At 37.3% G+C, this 19,803-nt stretch overlaps 4 non-coding genes across 4 annotated transcripts; 3 read left to right on the top strand and 1 right to left on the bottom strand.

Annotated features, from left to right (window-relative positions):
* The first annotated feature begins 6,326 nt into the window (after positions 1–6,326).
* TRNAQ-CUG (transfer RNA glutamine (anticodon CUG)) lies at positions 6,327–6,398 on the top strand. The gene has a single exon. It is a non-coding gene; the product is annotated as a tRNA-Gln (tRNA).
* Positions 6,399–6,639: 241 nt separating this feature from the next.
* On the top strand, positions 6,640–6,712 carry TRNAE-CUC (transfer RNA glutamic acid (anticodon CUC)). The gene has a single exon. It is a non-coding gene; the product is annotated as a tRNA-Glu (tRNA).
* Positions 6,713–6,963: 251 nt separating this feature from the next.
* TRNAG-UCC (transfer RNA glycine (anticodon UCC)) lies at positions 6,964–7,035 on the bottom strand. Its single transcript has one exon. It is a non-coding gene; the product is annotated as a tRNA-Gly (tRNA).
* Positions 7,036–7,427: 392 nt separating this feature from the next.
* Positions 7,428–7,530, top strand: LOC149189162 (U6 spliceosomal RNA). The gene has a single exon (XR_016256660.1). It is a non-coding gene; the product is annotated as a U6 spliceosomal RNA (small nuclear RNA).
* The last annotated feature ends 12,273 nt before the right edge of the window (positions 7,531–19,803 follow it).

The raw sequence follows: 19,803 nt of genomic DNA, 5'->3' as shown, positions 1-19,803 counted from the left end.
ATGATTTGAAATTAGAGTATGTATTTTCTTCCTTTTTTCCAAAATCAAATAAAAACAAAAATAGGACCATGTTGACACTTTGCAAGATAGAATCGGTCTTGAAACAAACAAGTTTTTCCAATGTCTCTTCATGTCATGAATTAGTCTTCACATGCAACTTAATATAAGAAACATAACATCACATAACTCATGCAGTCATAATGAAGATATAACAAAAGATTTGTTGACGGAGTTCACCCTTCTTGGGCTACATACAAAGATGTCAATCTCCTACTAAAATGAGCTAAAATGAGCATGTGAGCACTTCAATTCCACATTGAAGCAAATAACAAAACTTCCCTCAACATAGCATAATGAGAAAAGTGAACATGAACTGAACTCTGCAAGTTACAATTGTTGTAGTAGACTTATGAAAGTGAGAATACCCCTACAAGGCCTTCTCCATGCCCAAATACCTTCTAGATCTGCTTCTAAATCCTGATTTATCCATACACCTTTGGTATCAAACTTGCAAAAAGAATACTTAAATGTGCTCAAATAAGAAATTATAGGTCATCAATGGATTAAGAACATCTAAAATCCCATACACACACTCTTTTTGAGCTCAATTTGGCCAAAAACTCCAAAAGATATGGCTCTCCAAAGCTCCATATGGGTTTTACAATTAATCATCCTACAAATCAGACCATTTGTCTAACGGTCCTACAATTCTGCCTTGAATTACGCTAACCGAGCGATAAATTTTCCCTCCGCCGGTGCATTTTTTAGGTTCATTAATTTTCCCAATGACCCCTTAACTTTGGAAATCATGGTCATATGGGCCACATGGGGCCGAGGGATGGGCCTTAACACCCACCCCCGCTGGTTTAGCCCCTAAACATGGGGTCGTGGTAATGTGGGTGCCATGTGTCCAAGGACTGGACTTAACTTCCCGCCCTTCCTATCAGGACCCAAAAACATTAGCGCGTGGTAATATTCATAGTCCATAGGACCTAGGGTTGGCCCCCTAGTCAAAGTGTCCTCCTACCTTAGCACCAAACTACCAGAGCCTATGGTCATGTTGGTTGGTATATGATCCTGGTGTTGGCCCCCTCACCTTAGTGCCTATGCCTTGGTGCTTAGTTCTAGAACTGATGTTCTTGTGGGTGCGCATGGGACCATGCTTAGGGCCTATCTATAGCACCTCCTTCATAGCTCTTAAAGCTCCGTCAGTGGTCTTATGGATGGAGTGGTGATCGGGGGCCAGGCTAAGGTCTCGAGCCTCTGCCTAGGGCCTTCTCCTTTGGCTTGTGGTCTGGTGCAATGCTTATGACCCTGGGTTGGGGCTAAGCCTAGAGCACTTGGCACCTCTGCCTATGGTCTCGTGGGTTCGTGTGGTCGAAGGCTAGGGGCTTAGCCTTGACCCCTTCCTCCAAAAGGTGTTATAATAAACCTTATATATAGGTTCTTACCATATGATAATAAACACCATGAAATATCCCAATGTTAGAGTGTTGGAATGATGAGTACAAGGTTAGGATTTTGAATCTCCCGAGGTCTATTCAGACCATACCAAACTTTTTGCCTCTGTTGGGAAGCCACGTGGCATCCCATGAATGAGCCATGTGGCACCACTTCATTGGTCCACACCAACCTATACAAACCAATCAAATGCACCTGAAACCAGTGAATCGGAGGATGTCAAGTGTTAGCCTATCATTGGGTCGTACCCTACACATTCACCCTACTAACCCAGTAGTAAAGTTAACCTAGTCAACTACCCAGTCAACAGACCTGCTCAAGTTTTACCTTTTTGGGAAAACGATCGGAATGTGATATATGGAGCATATGTTGTCATATTGTGGTGAAATGAATGTCGTTGGATTCAGAACGACGAACACTTCGACTTGACATTGGTTTCAAGACTTTTTGGGCACTTTCATTTTTAAGTTAAAAATTGATCACCTAATCATACCTCCCCACTAGGAACTTTTGGAATCCAAAATTTTACTTCCCTAGTGAATGTAAAGGGGCTGGAACTAAAAATCACCCAAAAACTTAATCCAAAATGCATACTTTTCAATTGGTGCCCTTTAAGCCCCAATCAAGGCACTTCACCTATCTTCTTCGTGAAGACCTACTGTCTTGTTAAAAATTGAGTCAGCATTCTTATTGTTGATGCAGGGAAAAAATATTGATGAGTGGAATCTGAACATTCTCTTTAATATAATCTTTACACGACTAAAAAACACAAATGTTGAATACAAAATTTATTCCATCTTGGAATTCATAAACAAGATAAACTTGCTTTGACATCTTCAAGCTGAGCTTGTATATCAAAAGTACAATGCTGCAAAATTTTCCATGATATAATTGGCCTTGCCTAAAAAACATAGTCATCTTGTACAATCTTGAAAACTAAGATTATATTCACATAAGTTTCATATGGAATACTTGTATCAGTGAATACATGACAAACATGTAGACAACTTTGAACGACAATCTTGTACATTCACAAAAGTCCTTGAACATGTGGACTATAAATAAGCCAATACATACATCAATTATAAACATCTAGTTGTTGAACATAGTGACAATGTTTGTTCACTTTACAAAAATACCTAAATAGGTAAACAACAACAAGTAATTACAAAATTTACAAAGCAACTTTACAATAAGTCTACCCAAGCTTTGCCTCTCCTAGGCTTATGGGTTCTCTTCTTGCATCATCTTTTCCTTGAAGGTTGCTTTGGATTGTTGCAAGCCCTCTTTGCCACCTATTTCTGCCCTTGCATTATGTTGCACAATCTCTTTATCCTTCTTTGAATGAAGCTCTGGATGTAACTTCCAACATAATTTAGTGTCATGCACATGCATCTTCCAATGAGTACAAAAGAAATTTCTCTTGTTTGCTGACATAGAATTTCTCTCATGTGAAGGAGAGTCATTATGCTTGATGCCTATAATTTGATTCATTATTTTAACCATTATCATATGTTTCTCATATACATCCATGCAAGGGTCAAATGCATCACAAAAAGTACAAGGGTACTTATTCCACAAGTATTCCAAACTACCATGCATTGGAAAACACCCATGAGAGTTATACCTGTCTCTAGGGCTGCAACTTTGACAGAGTGGAGTGGATGATTCCATGCAAGGTCCATTCAAGCATTCATCTTGCTTGGGAGATGAATGAACATTGTCACAAGGTGGTGACATCTCATCCTTAGATGGCCGATGTGCCTCAAGTCGTTTAGAGCATTCTCCAAACTCCCTTCGACCATATCCCAATCCCTGATACTTCGGTCTCTCCTCCACCATAATTGGATTGGTAATACCTTGGCCATTTTTACCGAGGCCTCCACCTTCATAACCCATCTTGGAAATCAACTTCATACCTCTGCCTTTGGTATGTTGCTCAAATGCTGCAAAAGAAGTGTTATGCACATAAACGGAAGGAATGGTACTTGAAATGCTAATTACCTCCTTAAACTTATCATTCATGTTTTTGGCTTCTGATGACGACGACAATGATCTTTCATATGAATCTAGCCACCCACTCCTATCCACTAGCATACGGTGTGATTCTTGAAGATGTTTTCAAAATGCACATGCAACATCTTCACATATGGTCCAAAATCACTATTTGAACCATGACCACATACTGACTTCATTCTAGAGGTTTATCTTGATGGTACAGGAGTAGAACTTTTAGCAACTTGTTTTTCAAACACATAATGCAACTGAAGTCACATGTGTCTCTTCTCCTCTTCAACCATCTTTAGCAGCCTTCTCAACTCTATGTTCTCCATACGAAGAGCCAAATTATACTCCTCTAGCTCTTCTGAGAGTCTTTTGTCTGCCCATTCTTGCAACTTTGTCAACTGGTGCTCTGATACCAAAATGATCTAAAGTTGGAGTAGGTGTTTTCTTCATCTTTTCTAAAATGAAATAAAAACAAAAATAGGATTGTGTTGATGCTTTGCAAGATAAAATGGGTCTTGAAACAAACAAGTTTTTTCAATGTCTCTTCAAGTCATGAATTAGTCTTCACATGCAACTTAACATAAGAAACATAACTCTTGCAGGCATAATGAAGAGATAACAAATTATTTGTTGATGGAGTTCACCCTTTCTGGGCTACATCTCTGGGCCTGCTAACATAGCTAGACCACTCATATATTCAATAGAAAAATTCACCATCTCTCATACATCGTCATGGTTGGTTCAACCACTTTGGATTATGCTTAACACCAATTAGCTAGAAAATGGAATTGGTGTCATTGAAGCACAACCCAACGATGGTGTACAATATATCCAAATATTCCAAATTCCTATCCACTATTCTAAGAGAAGTGAATTATAAGATTGTTAAACACCTCAAGAAAAGCACCACCCTCTAGCCCACTTCCCCATATTATTGAAATGCCTTTGATTTATCCGTGAAATATATCCCAATATATTTACAACTAAAATACATAGATAAGACTCAATAAAGTATGTTTATCTAATAAACTTGTGTAACACAATTTTAGCCTAAATAATCCCATTGAACAAAATAATTGCTTTTGTATGTGGAGGAAAAAGCATAGACTAAAGACAAAAAGTGATGTTTAAATTGTAACCATTGCAATGGGTTTGTTCTAACACACCAATGTATTTTATTATATACCTAATCTTCTAACACACAAATGTATATTATTATAAACCTAATCTAAATCAGTTTTTAGTAAACATAAGATATACATAATGATTTGAGTACATTGACAATTATGAAGACCGAAACTAGTTACATTTTCCAACATGATTGACCTCAACCACTTGAAATATAGCATATTTCATGGTGAAAAGTGCCTCATTAGAGATTACGTCATCAAGCCTAGGAAATTTAGTGCCCTAATAAAGCCTAGTTCTATACAAGGCTTCAAGTTAGGGGTTGTTAAAGGTTTACCATCTCCTATTGTTGATCATACCTTTAAGTAGACCTTTTCTTTATTCTTGCATTCCTAGATACGCTCTTGTTGAACTATGTATTGAAATGGTAGGCCTCAAGTACTCTCTTCATAAAATATATTGAAAAGTCGACAACTTTCGAATACCACTGTGGAAAATCCAAACTCTCTATCTACAAAAGCAAACCACATAAGTGTAAAATGTAAAATATCTTTTGTTTTTTTTGCATGTAAATGGAATATTGCTAGTGTTTTCTATAGTTCATTGTCTAAATTTCGTTATGCAACTGACATGTATGGTTTTTAGATATATTAATCATTATTAAGGGAGAAAATAAGAGTAGTTTATATTATTTGAAGTGAGACGAGGGGCTTTCATGTTCATTGGTCGTATTCTCAATTTGGTTCATATGTGCTTATAGTGAGAAGAAGCAAAGGAATATTTGGATCTAATGTTGAGAGTCTTATTGAAGGGTGCACTTTGATTAGGCCCTATAAATGAGTAGCACTAAGAAGTAGCCAATTTTGGGTATGAACGAACTACTCCCCTTTGAATTCAAAGGTTTTCATTGATTAATCATTGTGTAAATGACATGTACATTATTTAGTAAGAAAACACATTAAGAGAAGAATTTATGTTTCCTATGGTTCACATAGTACATTATATATATATAATCGCATTTGAGTTACATGATTAATTGTTTGATAGTTGACAAGTTGAGTAAAGTGAAAAGCCAAGGTGTAGGTGCGTGACCTTATTTAAGATATCCATGAGCTTTGTTGACGAAGACCATCTTCAAAGAGGCACTCCATGGAAATGGGAGTTATTAGTAAAAGGGCCATGAACAAGGTGACAACGAAAGATAAAAGCACGAGAGCAAAGGTGAAAACAGTACATCAGAGGGAAAAGATAGAAGTGAGGAAAAAGCCTTTTTTGTGTGTATATTTTTGATGAACGAAATGGAAATCTAACCCGAATGGCAAAATAGATAGAAGTGAGGAAAAAGCCTTTTTTGTGTGTATATTTTTGATGAAGGAAATGGAAATCTAACCCGAATGGCAAAATTTTGCGACAATATTGAGTTATGTTGTTTATTGTGCACGATTACGATTACCATTATTATTGGGTGAAGGTTCCAAACCTTAATATGAGAGAGAGGCACTCGTTGGACAGAAGCGCATTTGGGATTTTTACAACGGTTAGTTCCACACGATTTTCAAAATTTGCGACACATGAAGATGAATAGGAATAGGAATAATTAAGTTTGTAAGATGTGTGGGCAAAACACACTTGTGAATCTGAGAAGTAGTGGTGCCATCAATATCAATTTCTGTTCATTGCAAAATTCGTACGGGGAATTGTTGGGATAATTTATGCTTGGCATTTCATGTGGTTCCATGGTCTAGTGGTGAGGACATTGGACTCTGAATCCAGTAACCCGAGTTCAAATCTCGGTGGAACCTCGTTGCTCTGTTTCACAACCAATGGTTGTGTTTTTCTTTTTCTTTTAATGCGGTGCGGTGTGTGGGATGATGAAATAAGATTTGAGCACTTTGTGTTTGTTTTTCTTTTAATGCGGTGCGGTAAGTCCATACTTCTCCTTTTTGATCATAGTAGATTGAGGCAATCTATTATTAGAGTAGAGTGAGTGATGGATGTGCCTCTGGGTTTCACAGAAACGTCCGTGCACAAAGCGATCACAGCTCCGTTGTAGTCTAGCTGGTTAGGATACTCGGCTCTCACCCGAGAGACCCGGGTTCGAGTCCCGGCAACGGAACTTTACATTGCGGGTTTTAAAAATGTTAATGTTTTTGTTTTTGTATGAGGGAGGACAGAGCTGGAATCGGATTGTTCCTTTTTCATCGCGGCAAAACTGTTTTTGTATGTATGAGGGAGGACAGAGCTGGAATCGGATTTTACTTTTTTCATTGTAACATCGCGGAGCGGAGATCTTCTGGGATTTAACTGTATGTATGTATTTGTATTGGAATCCAATCTAATACAAATTTGAAAAAAGGTGAGGGACGATGCGTCTGCCGGGAGTCGAACCCGGGTCTATTGCTTGGAAGGCAATTATCCTAACCGTTGGACTACAAACGCTTTGCGGCAAACACCTGCCGCAAGCCTACTCACCTTCCGCACAAGGAAGGAAGGAAGCTAGCAGGCTATTACTCTAACCCTAACCGTAACCGTTGGACCGCAAACGCTCTCGCTGTAACAATTATGGTAACCGTCTTGCAAACCACAAAATGTAAATGTGAGAGCGCATAGTTGATGATAATACTAAATTCCCACTGAGATTCAAACCCCAAATCTCACGCAAACCAATGAATGAATATTATTCGACACAAACATCATCGGCTTCTTGTTATTGGTAACACGTACATACAGAAAGACGGAAGGGAAGGCGTGGAACGTCGCAATATATTCCCACATGCGTAACGCGAAATACATTTAGACATTGGATAATGAAGTAGAGTGCAGTCTCTAGTGTCTCTTCGGAGACATCCGATAAAATTGGAACGATACAGAGAAGATTAGCATGGCCCCTGCGCAAGGATGACACGCACAAATTGAGAAATGGTCCAATTTTTTTTTTTTTATTATCGTTATTCTAATCACAGCTTTTCTTTATTTCTTTTATTTATTAATTAATCCACAGCTTCTCTTTATTTCTTTTATTTATTTTATTTCTTTTATTTATTAATTAATCCACAGCTTCTCTTTATTTCTTTTATTTATTAATTAATCCACAGCTTCTCTTTATTTCTTTTATTTATTATCGTTTTCCTTTTATTTATTAATTAATCACAGCTTCTCTTTATTTTTATTATCGTCTTTTATTTATTAATTAATCACAGCTTCTTTTTATTTCTTTTATTTATTATCGTTTTCCTTTTATTTATTATTTAATCACAGCTTCTCTTTATTTCTTTTATTTATTATCGTTTTTCTTTTATTTATTAATTAATCACAGCTTCTCTTTATTTTTATTAATCACAGCGTTTTTTATTAATATTCACTAGTCACTTTAATTAATGCCCATTTTTCATATGCATGGAATTTCATGCCATTCACCACCCCTTGGCTCATTGCAAGGAATTATGATAACGGAAATGCGCTATGGTGTTTTATTAATTAATGACGCTTTTTAAGATTCATTCATCGAGTTAATTGATGCCATTTTTTAATATTCATTAATCAACTTCATTAATGCCCATTTTTCATATGCATGCGCTGTCCATTTTGACGACTACTTGGCTCATCGCAAGGAACTATGATCGCTGAAATGTGCTACCAAAATATCCATGCTTTGCTCTCTATGAGGTACTTAGATATTTGAATGACGCATCCATTCCAAGGACGCATGTTTTGGTTGGGGACTCATTCAAGGCTCTCGAGTCTAAAAGGATTCAACAATATCTCATGCTACTCATTTTCCTTCTTCGACCATGGTCAAGGCGTTGTGACCCATCCTCAATGTCTAAGACCATCCATGGGCCAACTATAATTCCAAAGAACCCCTAGAGAGGGCCTTTGTATGGCTTTTAAACCTAAGAATCGAACTTTAGCGCCTAACGCTAATTAAACCTAAGAATTGACCTTTAGCGCCTAACACTAATTAAACCTAAGAATCGACCTTTAGCGCTTAACGCTAATTAAACCTAAGGCCGAAGACTTGTTTTCCTCCTCTTACCATGGCACTTAAGCTCTATAAAGTTCATTTAGGGCTTAAGGCCCATTCTTGGTTCACAACTGACCTAGACATGCTGCAAATATCACACTCATCATCATCATCCTCATGAGCATCATCCACATCACCATCGTAATATTCATAAAATTTCTCATGATTATCATCATCATTGTCATCGTCGTCGTCGTCGTCATCATCATCATCATCATCATCATTGTCATCGTCATTAATTTCTAGATTTCCTTTACCACAATGCAATTCTTGTACCCAACATCATAGATTATTCTATTGGCATACCTTTTGGAGAAAATCAAGAATAGGGGTTTTCTTGCTAGTACCCTTGATAATAATGATTTTTTGATACTCAAAGTGCACCTAGGATGCATGTATGAGCCTCCAACTCATGGTTAAAGGTTATGGTCAAAGTTGGCAACGATTTCCAAGAAATGATCTTTGAAGTTGATTTCTGTGCGAATGAAGGTGAATCTTAAAGGTTATAGAACATGGGTTTCTTGGTAGGATGCCCCAAATTGAGTAAGGTGAGGGCCAAATTTCAAAATAAGGCATGATTTGAGATTAATGGTTGGTTATTTAATTAAGGTTTTCCTAGATTTCATGTTGTGCCCATATTTAAAAAAAATAGGCAAATACAAATTATGCTCATATTAGCAAAATAGGCAAAATAAAATTGGCTTATGGTTAGAAATTAGGTTGTAATTTATTCTCAAGATACCTACTTGATTCATATTCTTTCAGATTGAGTAAATGGTATTTTGTAATTTCTTCCCAATTCAAAGATTGGGAAAATGAATTCAACATCCTCTTTTAGTTCAAAGAATTGAGCTCTATTATTCTGTAATTAGAGGTATGATATTTAATATATGACATCGGTTGATTGTCGAAGACATTTCTCATTGGTTGTGACTTGATCTAATTTTCCTCCAAGCACGTTTCATAGGTCGGGAAGGAAACCTCAACCCAGGTAACGTCCTACTGTTTTGTATTTTTTTACTTAAATTAGTTTCCAATTTTGATTTGGGTTTTATATTGTAGCATTTAGATCATCTTATTGTAGCACTTGATTTTATATTTGTAGCTATACAGTTAGGTAAATTAAAGCATTTTATTTTTCTTTTCTTTTTTCATATATTTAACCATTTATTTATAGTCTTCATGTTGGTTTGATATGTTGCCTCTTGCATTTTCTTTTGTGCTACTATAATTTAGTGCAATTCAGAGTTATTATAGTCATATTTTGATAAATGAATAATCACTTTCTACATGTACAAGAAAAATCAAGGTGAAAAATTGTACTTCAAATCCCTTTGGCAGGTTAGGTGTAAAGAAATTAGCAATCAATTTTATTTCGGCCTTTATACTTTTCCTAAACGATACCTTATTTCACATTTCAGTGATATGTTTCAGTTGATTGTGAACAATAGCTGTAATTATCTAATGCTCAAATCTAACCTCATTTTTATAGCAAGAACACTTAAGTTGTTAAGTGAAAGACTAATTCCTATGCCTCACATGGAGGTCTAGAACAAAAAACTAGTCACCGACTTTTGAATCTAGTTTGTTCATCAAAGATTTAATTTCCTTTGGACACAAATGGTTTATAAATTCACTAAATGGCATAGAACAAAAGATCGTACTATAGTCATATTCATGCATATATAAGCAGTCTAGACATGATATTTAGAGCAATTGAATTCTGGTCACACTTAGTATCAGTTATGTGAACAAAATGAGAGTGTCTGAGGTTTCCTTCATGAATCGGTTTCTTGATATTTGATTATATTACAAAATGATTCCTTTGCTTTACAAGTAGAATGCTTCGTGAGCTTTGATACCGCACATATTGTGCATGCATCTTGCAAGTTTACGAGCCTCGAGTTGACATTTAAATATAATGGAATTTATATCATATAAATCACCTAACAATGATGATGATAACAATGATAAAAATCAATGAATAATAACGAAAGTGAAGAATGTGATCACAATGATGAAAAATACTCATTGTTGTTGTTTTTCTCATGGTTATTGATCATTTTTTTCGTTGTTATCAACATTATTGATGTTATTGTCAGGGCTCTAAACTGATGCTATTATCATTATTAGTCAACCCGCTTTTGACCCTATAAACTCTGCTCTTTTTTAAATACTATAATCTTTTCCATGCCATTAATAAGAAAAATCACACCTAAAGGGATACAAGGTAACTTGTTAACTATTTATTATTATTTCCAATGTTTTAATTATTTAAAGGGATTAATTAAATTTATTTTTTTCACTACTGGTTCACGGATACCCATGGCACTTAAGCTCTATAAAGTTCATTTAGGGCTTAAGGCCCACTCTTGGTTCACAACTGACCTAGACATGTTGCAAATAGCACACTTAAAGGTGATTAATTCCCTATGGAGGCCATACATGATGCTTTCAGGAGTTGCTGTCCATGATGCCTGAACCTAAGAAGTAGGGCTAATAGTGGGGACGATGAAGATGACGATGATAACGATGACTCAACTATCATTGTCTTCATTATTGTTGACACCTAATCCTATGTGGTTGGGTGAATTTGGAATGTGAACAGTCATCAGAAGATGAACTGAGCAGTCACATTCTTTGTATATAACAATAGCTACCTAATGTAATAAATCGAATCATCTTTTCTGCCTAATGGAGTTACTGCCTGGCCTGACATGGTATCAGAGCCAGCTCCTTTTTTTAGCCTTTGTGTCTTTGTAACTCCTGGTCTGCTCCACTGCTCCCCATGTAATTCAGCCACTTATTACCTGCATTCTGTCTGCCATCCCTGCGTTGTACCTGCGCTCTGCTCCATATTCCATTACCTGCACCATACAGTACGCTGCCCTACTGCTACGTAACCTGCGCCCTGCTCTTCTGAAACGTTGTCCTGTCCAGCGCTGCCCTTACTGTTCTGACATTTTCGCTGTAGATATATTTTCGTTGTCAGTTTGCAGCCCAGGTTCAAATTATTCACTGTTTACACAGCTATCATGCTGCTACCTTAGTGGCTGCCGCTGCAATTCCCCACATCCGCCATCTGAATGAGCCTGAGCCTGTCTTTACGTTTCTGACAATGGTATGGAATGCGATGGAGGTCGGTAATTGTACCGGTGCCACTCCAGCATTCTTTGCTGCTTCTCCATGAAGCTTTTCTGTTTGATCACTTCACCTCTGCGGTTGCTGTGTTCGACTTCCTCAGAAACTGTTTTGTTCTTTTTCTTAATGGTGAATAATCCTGGGAGATAGACTGCTCTAGCAACGTCTTTCTCATAGTTCGCCTGGAGCTTCAACACCTCTCGTCTCTTTTTATCATAGTTTTGTTTGCCTGGAGCTTTGGCGCCCACCGTGGGGCTCAACACCGCGACCTACTGTAACGTCTTGAATGTAAAAACCTATGACAAATCGCAGCATAGCTTATGACAAATCGCAGCATCTTCCCAAACGTTTATAGCTTATGACAAATCGCAGCATCTTGTGTTTCCTTAAGATATAAAAGTTTTTGTCTCAAATGCTTGTCATCTTGGTCGCCGGTTCGAATCCACCGGCCCACGTATTGAAGTTCCCCACGTATTTTTATGGTTCAGAACGAGACGCGGCTCGACAATGACTCGCTGCAAAAGAAATGGATTTAGACAGAGTTAAGATATATTCAAGGGTTCAGGCCTCTGGAAAGGAGAGGTTTTGTTGAGGAATGTCAAATGCGTCGTGCGCTCATGGTATTACGATGTTGCTGCGTTTTTTATTGTAAAAAGATGTAAACTTATCTTTGTTGGAAAGCTGCATATATATAGTGAACGCTGCCCACTTTGTGCATTGCATATTAAACAGTGAATTTATCCCTGAACTATATGTGCACCACATTGAGTTCTGTGTAATTTACACTGATCAAGGAATGCGAAGGGTTTATTATGTGCATTAAATAGTCTATGCAATGGCGTGTTGAATTTGGGATGAATTCATGAAAAGCATTGGTCCGATATTTTTTTACATGAAAACATTGGTGCAGTGAGCGTGGAATGAAATTTTATTTTTATGGCGATATGTTATATGGTTGAGAAGTGGAAGGTATAACATATATATTGTTTTTCTATCAGCAGAAGTTTTTTTTTTTTCCTCTTACAGAATGCATTCAATCATCTCCATGGTAGGGATAGTTCTCACTGGCAAGGAGAACTATCCTGAATGGTCCCGGATGATAAAACACACCCTCATCTTCAATGAGTTGTGGAAAGGAGTATGTGTCGGAGAAGGAGACAAAGACCCAGTACAACCTACCTCAGACAAAGAGCTCGTCATTTGGGAAAACAAGAACAACAAAGCTTATGCATTAATCGCAGCATCTGTAAATGAAGAGGTGAGTCGCCATATTTCGTCATATTCAACTGCCTTTGAAGCCTTACAAAAGCTGAAAAACTTTATGGCTCACATTCTGCACTTGAAATTGTTCAGCTCATGATTAAACTCTTCACTCTTGAATTGAAAAATAATGATCCTCTTGCTCTTGCATCTGAAGTAAAGTCTATAATGCATGATATCAATTCCACTAAGGTTGAGCTGGATATCCCTCTTATTGCTTTTCTCAAGGCACTCTATCCTACCTACTCCAATTATCTTGAGTCTTTACAAGCAAATGGAAATCTTAAAGATATAACCTTTGACTCTCTTGTGAAAAAGTTTGTTGAAAGAGAGAAAGCCTTTGGAAAGAAGACAGCCCCTGAATCTTCTGAAGAGACTGTGTGCCTTGCCCATAAAGAAAAGCATCCTGCTCAAGATTCTACAAGAGGAAGAGGTGGACGAAGAGGAAGAGGAAGATATTTCAGAGGCAGGGGGGGCAGACATTCTCAAGGAGAAAAGGCAGACTTACACTGCATTCGCTGCAAAAGAAATGGATCACATGATGCCTCTACATGCAAGCTACCATGGGACAAAATTGAGCAGAAAAGAAACCAACAGAAAGGTAAAACTAATGATACAGATAAAGGTAAAGCACCTGAATCCACTCACTATATTGAGGCACAATGTAACATTGGAGTAAATGAAGATTTGTTTAATGCTTCACTTGCTTTTTCGAAAAATGGTTGGTTGCTTGATTCAGGAGCAACCTGTCACATGACTCATAGAAAAGATTTTTTTGAATATTTCACTGACAATGTTGATGGAGCAATATACTTTGTAGATCAGTCAAAAATCAAGCCATCAGGGCTTGGCACAATCATGCTTACACTGCCTGGTCTTCCAGACTTTCTCCTGGATCATGTTCTATATCCCCCACAACTCAAGAGAAACTTGTTGTCCTTGGTCCACATCCGCCAACAAGGTCACTCCATTCATATGTTTGATGGCAAGCTTGAGGTAAGAAAAGCATCTGACCACTCACTTGTCATGAGGGGAATAGAAGAAGAAAGGCTTCTCAAACTGCAAGGAACCTCTGCTCATGCACAACATTTCTCATATATTTCTCATCATGAAAAAGGTACAATTCCATCAAGTTTATTATGGCATGCTAGATTTAGACATTTAAACTATGACAGTCTCTGCTTATTGAAGAAAAATGGTGTTGCTAGTTTGCTTACAATTCCTAGGAAACATAAGCAATGTGATGCTTGCATTCTAGGACAGCATAGCAAACAGTCTTTTCATGATTCACATTCAAGAGCACATAAGAAGCTTGAACTCATTCATTCAGATTTATGTGGTCCAATGCTTGTTCCTTCTGCAAATGGAAATAAATATATCATGACATTTATTGATGATTACACCAGAATGTGTTGGGTTTATTTATTGAAGAACAAATCTGATGCTTTTCTAACATTCAAGAATTTTCATAAATGGATTGAAAATGATGCACAATCTCATATTGGGTCTATTCGCACTGATAATAGAAAAGAATATACATCAAATGAATTTGAAAACTATCTTCGCCAACATGGGATCAAACATCAAACAATTGTGCTTTATAACCCCCAACAGAATGGTGTAGCTGAAAGAATGAATAGAACAATCTTGAATATGGTACGATCCATGCTTTTCTTTAAAAATGTAAAGATAATGTTTTGGGTTGATGCTGTTCTATGTGCTGCATATATAAAGAATAGATGTCCATCTAATGCTATAAGAAACGAGACTCCTTATGAATTGTGGTATGGACATGTTCCTTCGGTAAAACATCTCAGGATCTTTGGTTCCACCTGTTATGCTTTGATACCAAAGGTACATAGAAACAAACTTGGTGCTAGAAGTCGTAAGTGTATCTTCCTGGGGTATTCAAACACCTCCAAAGCATACCACCTCTATGATGAAGCAAATAAAAAGTTTTTTGTATCTAGAGATGTCATTTTTCTTGAATCATCCAAATCTGACAATGTTGTTGAGCGGCAACTTGATCACTTGGATAGATTCGCAAAAACGAAATCATTTCAAGAATTTGATAATCAGATTCCACATCTTGAAGGGGGGATTCCTATACTAGATCAACATGTGGAATCTTCTTCTGAAGAACAATCTCCCCTGCATGAAACTCCAACAATGGATGATGCTTTAAGTGATGTAATTGATAGAATTGGGAGACTCAATCTTGATTCAGTCCCAACTCAATCAACAGAGCAGCTCGGACCATCTCAGAAAGGTCCCCCAAAGTGGCTAACAAAGACACTTGAAAGTGTTCATCCTGATGAAATTGGAAAAACAGGAACCAGAAATTCAAACCGACAAAATGGAGGTTGATGTCAATGACTCTAATTCACCTGTTGATATGGATGTTTCTTATGATTGTGAATTGAACTTGTCTACAGATTTTGAACCAACTTCCTCAAAGAAGCAGCTTCTCATGATGAATGGAAAGAAGTGATGCAAAAGGAGTATGATGCCCTCATAAAGAACGGCACTTGGAAGCTGGTTGATCCTCCATTTGGAACCAAACCAGTTGGCTGCAAGTGGGTCTACAAGAACAAGTACAAAGTTGACGGCTCACTTGAAAAGCACAAAGCTAGGCTTGTGGCAAAAGGTTTTGCACAGAAGGAAGGGGTCGATTATGAGGAAACTTTTGCCCCCATAGCAAAATGGGCCACCATCCGAACACTCTTTGCACTAGCAGCTCAGAACGGTTGGAAAGTCCATCAAATGGATGTAAAAACTGCCTTCTTGAATGGAGACCTAAAAGAGAATGTTTTTATGTCCCAGCCTGAAGGATTTGCTATGAAAGGACATGAACAAAAAGTATGCAAACTTGTGAAGTCCTTGTATGGCCTCAAACAAGCACCGTGAGCCTGGTATGAAAAACTAACTGAGCATCTTCTGAAACTCAACTTCAATCATTTTGATCTTGATGATGCAACTTTATTTGTCAAGAAAGTTGGCAAAACAGTTGTATATCTTGTGGTATATGTAGATGATCTTTTAATGACAAGGAACAATGAAAGCTACATTGCATCCATAAAGAAGGAATTGGGGAAAAGTTTTGAAATGACTGATTTGGGCTATGTTCATTACTATCTTGGCATTGAAGTAACCCAACATCCAAAACCCATATTTCTTTCTCAAAAGAAATACATTGGAGATTTGTTAAACAGATTTGGCATGACAAAGTGCAATCCTCTTTCTACTCCAATGGAACAAAACTTAAAGCTCACATCTATTGAAGGAAAGGAATTTGAGGATGCAACAAAGTATAGACAGCTTGTAGGAAGTCTCATCTACCTCACTACTACCATACCAGACATTTCATTTGCTGTTGGAATCCTCTCCAGGTTTATGCAAAAGCCTTGTGAGGGACATTGGTCTGCTGCAAAAAGAGTTCTAAGGTACTTGAAGGGAACTCAAGACCTTGGAATCAAGTATACACAGGTGGACGACTTCAGCTTGATTGGATACTCTGATTTAGACTTCGATGGAGACAAAGAAACTGGGGTATCTACTTCAGGATATGCTATGAGTATTGGATCAGGAGTTGTCTCTTGGAGATCACACAAACAATCAGTTCCAGCAGATTCCACAACATAAGCAGAATACGTGGCAGCAGCTGAAGCAACGAAAGAAATTGTGTGGCTCAAGAAAATTCTTGAAGATTTGCAGGTAAAACAAGTACAATCAACTCCACTCATGATTGACAACACCTCTGCAATAAAGTTGGCCAAGAACCCAAAGTTCCATGATCGTACAAAGCACATCAATACTAAATATCATTTGATCCGACATCATGTTGAGGCCAAAACAATCCATCTCCGTCATTGTTCCACAAATGAGCAAATTGCAGACATCTTCACCAAAGCGCTTGGAAGAGAAAAGCTTGAAAGATTCAGAATGATGCTTGGACTCACCAACATCCCTTCAGATTAAGGGGGGAATGTTAACACCTAATCCTCTGCAGTTGGGTGAATTTGGAATGTGAACAGTCATCAGAAGATGAACTGAGCAGTCACATTCTTTGTATATAACAATAGCTACCTAGTGTAATAAATCGAATCATCTTTTCTGCCTAATGGAGTTACTACCTGGCCTGACAATTATTCTCGTGATGATTGTCAAATTTTTCATTTTTATCAACGTCGTCTATTGTATCATCATCGCCATCATCGTGACACAAATCAATGACAAATTAATGGGGACAATGAAGATGATTACGACAACGATGAGAAACAATCATTGTCATCACCATTCTCATGATGATTGCCATTTTTTTCATTGTTATCAAGATCATTGATTTTATCTTCATCATCCTCACGAGCATCATCCTTGGCATTGTCATCAACATCATCATCGTAATCTTCATAAAATTTCTCATGATGATAATCATTTTTGTCATCGTCATAAATTTCATCATCCTTGTAAACATAGTAGCTTGACACAAAATTGACTTGGAAACATTGACTAAAGAGCACCATGTGATATCATACAACAACATAGGAGGCATTGAAGCATGTTCCACAGTAACTAGAAGAGTAACCGGCTAGAGGAGTAAAAATACTCATATCTATGGTATGGCTACTAGGCAAGGTTAAACCCATTTGTAAGATAGTTATTCAAGCAGGTTAGATGTTTAAGGGAAATGCGGCTGACACTACAATTTTGAAGATAAATTACCAATATGGTTTCTCCATCTCTCTTTTTATTAGTTTGTATCTCCTTCATAGTTTAACGAGCACAAAAGAGAAGACAAGTAAGTTGGATAATGTCCTTTTTCATTGAATTTTAACGAGCCCAAAAAAGAGATAAAAGGATATTCGATAAAATGTCTTCTTCGTGATTTAAGAATCTCAATGAAAGTTTTGTAGTATGTTGTATATAAGGTGTCTTTTTTGTGAGCTTTTAATGAGCCCAAAAGAGAGATTGTAAAAACCCTTTTGTTTGTCCCCTCATGTAAATATTATTATGTACAATTTTCATTGTAAATAATTGTGAAAAATATAAAAATTATTGGGCTAAGGAGAGGACTCACATTCAAATGTGACGAGGATGAGTTTCTTGGGAAAATGGTCAAACTCAAAATTATGAATTTATTTTTCCACCTATATTTATGTGAATTAATGGACACACTGGTACACGCATTGAATATGTACATGGGACTCGTGAGCATAGGATGAGCCCATACTATCCCCTACTTTCATGGAGCGTTTTGGTATGGTCAACACACAAAAGGTATGAGTTGGATAGAGAAAAACACATGCAACAAGAAGGTTTGCATGCATGTTGGAGAAAGAGAGGGGTGCACAAGACCCTTGGGGACGACCATGGAAAAAAAGGAACATAGAAAGGTATACACAACATGCTTGAGAGAGCATATGCATGGGAGATGACAGATGAAAAAAAAGAGGATGCACAGATAGACTGTGTAGTGGGTAGTGCAAGAGAACACAGAGCATGGAATTGGTAGTGGGCGTGAATCTACTTGGTAGAAATAACCTTTTATAGCATGTGTTCTATTTTTTTGAGGGTATTCCATGTGTTTTGCTAAGGCCAGTGTGTGAGCCTATAAATCAATTGGTCAATGATAGTTTAGTGGAGTTGAATCATCCAATGTTATCCTTTGGTCCAATTAACCACTAGTGTGCTAGTTGAAAGGAAATGATAAACCACTAAGTGCTAGCCTCAAGGTTGATAAACCATTTATGTGCTTTCCTCAAGACTGATAAACCACTTATGTGTTGGTTCAGTTAGATAATAAACCACTTGGTATGTTGCAACACCTAGGTGCTAGCTAAAGGCATCGATAAACAACTATGTGGTAGCATCAAGGATGATAAACCAATTATGTGCTCGCCTCAAGGAAGATAAACCACATATGTACTGGTTTATTAATATGATAAACCACTTAGATAATGGGCTCATGACTCCTGTAGTGCTAGCTTATAGATGCATCGAATAAACCACCCATGTAGTTTATTCATCCTCTTAGAAATGAACTGCATCTTACTGAGCCTTGGTTGAATCCCTATGATTGATTTCTATTGGGGTAGAGGTCACTGTGGTGCTTTCTGTTGGATGCAGTTGATAAACCAGTAGGGCAATGGGCTCCTCTTATTGAATATTTTGATAAATACTATCGATGTGAATACCCTTTAGCACTTCATTCCTTAGGCTTTAATTCTAGCTTGTGACTGCTCAGCTGCAAGAAAGAATTATAGTACAATTCGCCTATGGTTGGGTGGAGAGTTGAAGTCCCTCCCTCAGTTTCCAATCATTCCAATATTAATAAGATAAGTATATTTACTTTCATATGTGTGTATAAATATTTGCATTGTGAATGATGAATGTTGCTATTAATATAACAATGGCATAGGATTCAACCCTGTATAGAAATTACCTGCATACGAATTTTAAAAACAGAAAATAAACAATGGCGAGAGCATAAAACATAAAATAGATATACTTAGGGATTTTCCCCTCAGTTCCAAAACTGGGACTACTAGATTGATTTTTCATTATATTCCTTTCAATGTTACAATACATATATATACATGTCGAAGCATCCATAAACCCCAATCCATTAACCCTGGATTAGAACATAACAATAGTTACCTTGACCAAATCTACAAAATACCATGGACAAAAAACCATCGTGCCCAAAACCATGTGCGAAATCCATGCACAAAACCATAGGGTGGTCTACCCACCTAATATAAGGTAAAAAAAAAAAATTCTCA

The sequence above is a fragment of the Pinus tabuliformis genome, chromosome 3_1, assembly GCF_031772625.1.
Source record: "Pinus tabuliformis cultivar Carrire ecotype Pingquan chromosome 3_1, CPIR1, whole genome shotgun sequence".
NCBI lineage: Eukaryota > Viridiplantae > Streptophyta > Pinopsida > Pinales > Pinaceae > Pinus > Pinus tabuliformis.
The sequence above is the reverse complement of the archived record's forward strand: the minus strand, read 5'-3'. Positions and strand labels throughout refer to the sequence as shown.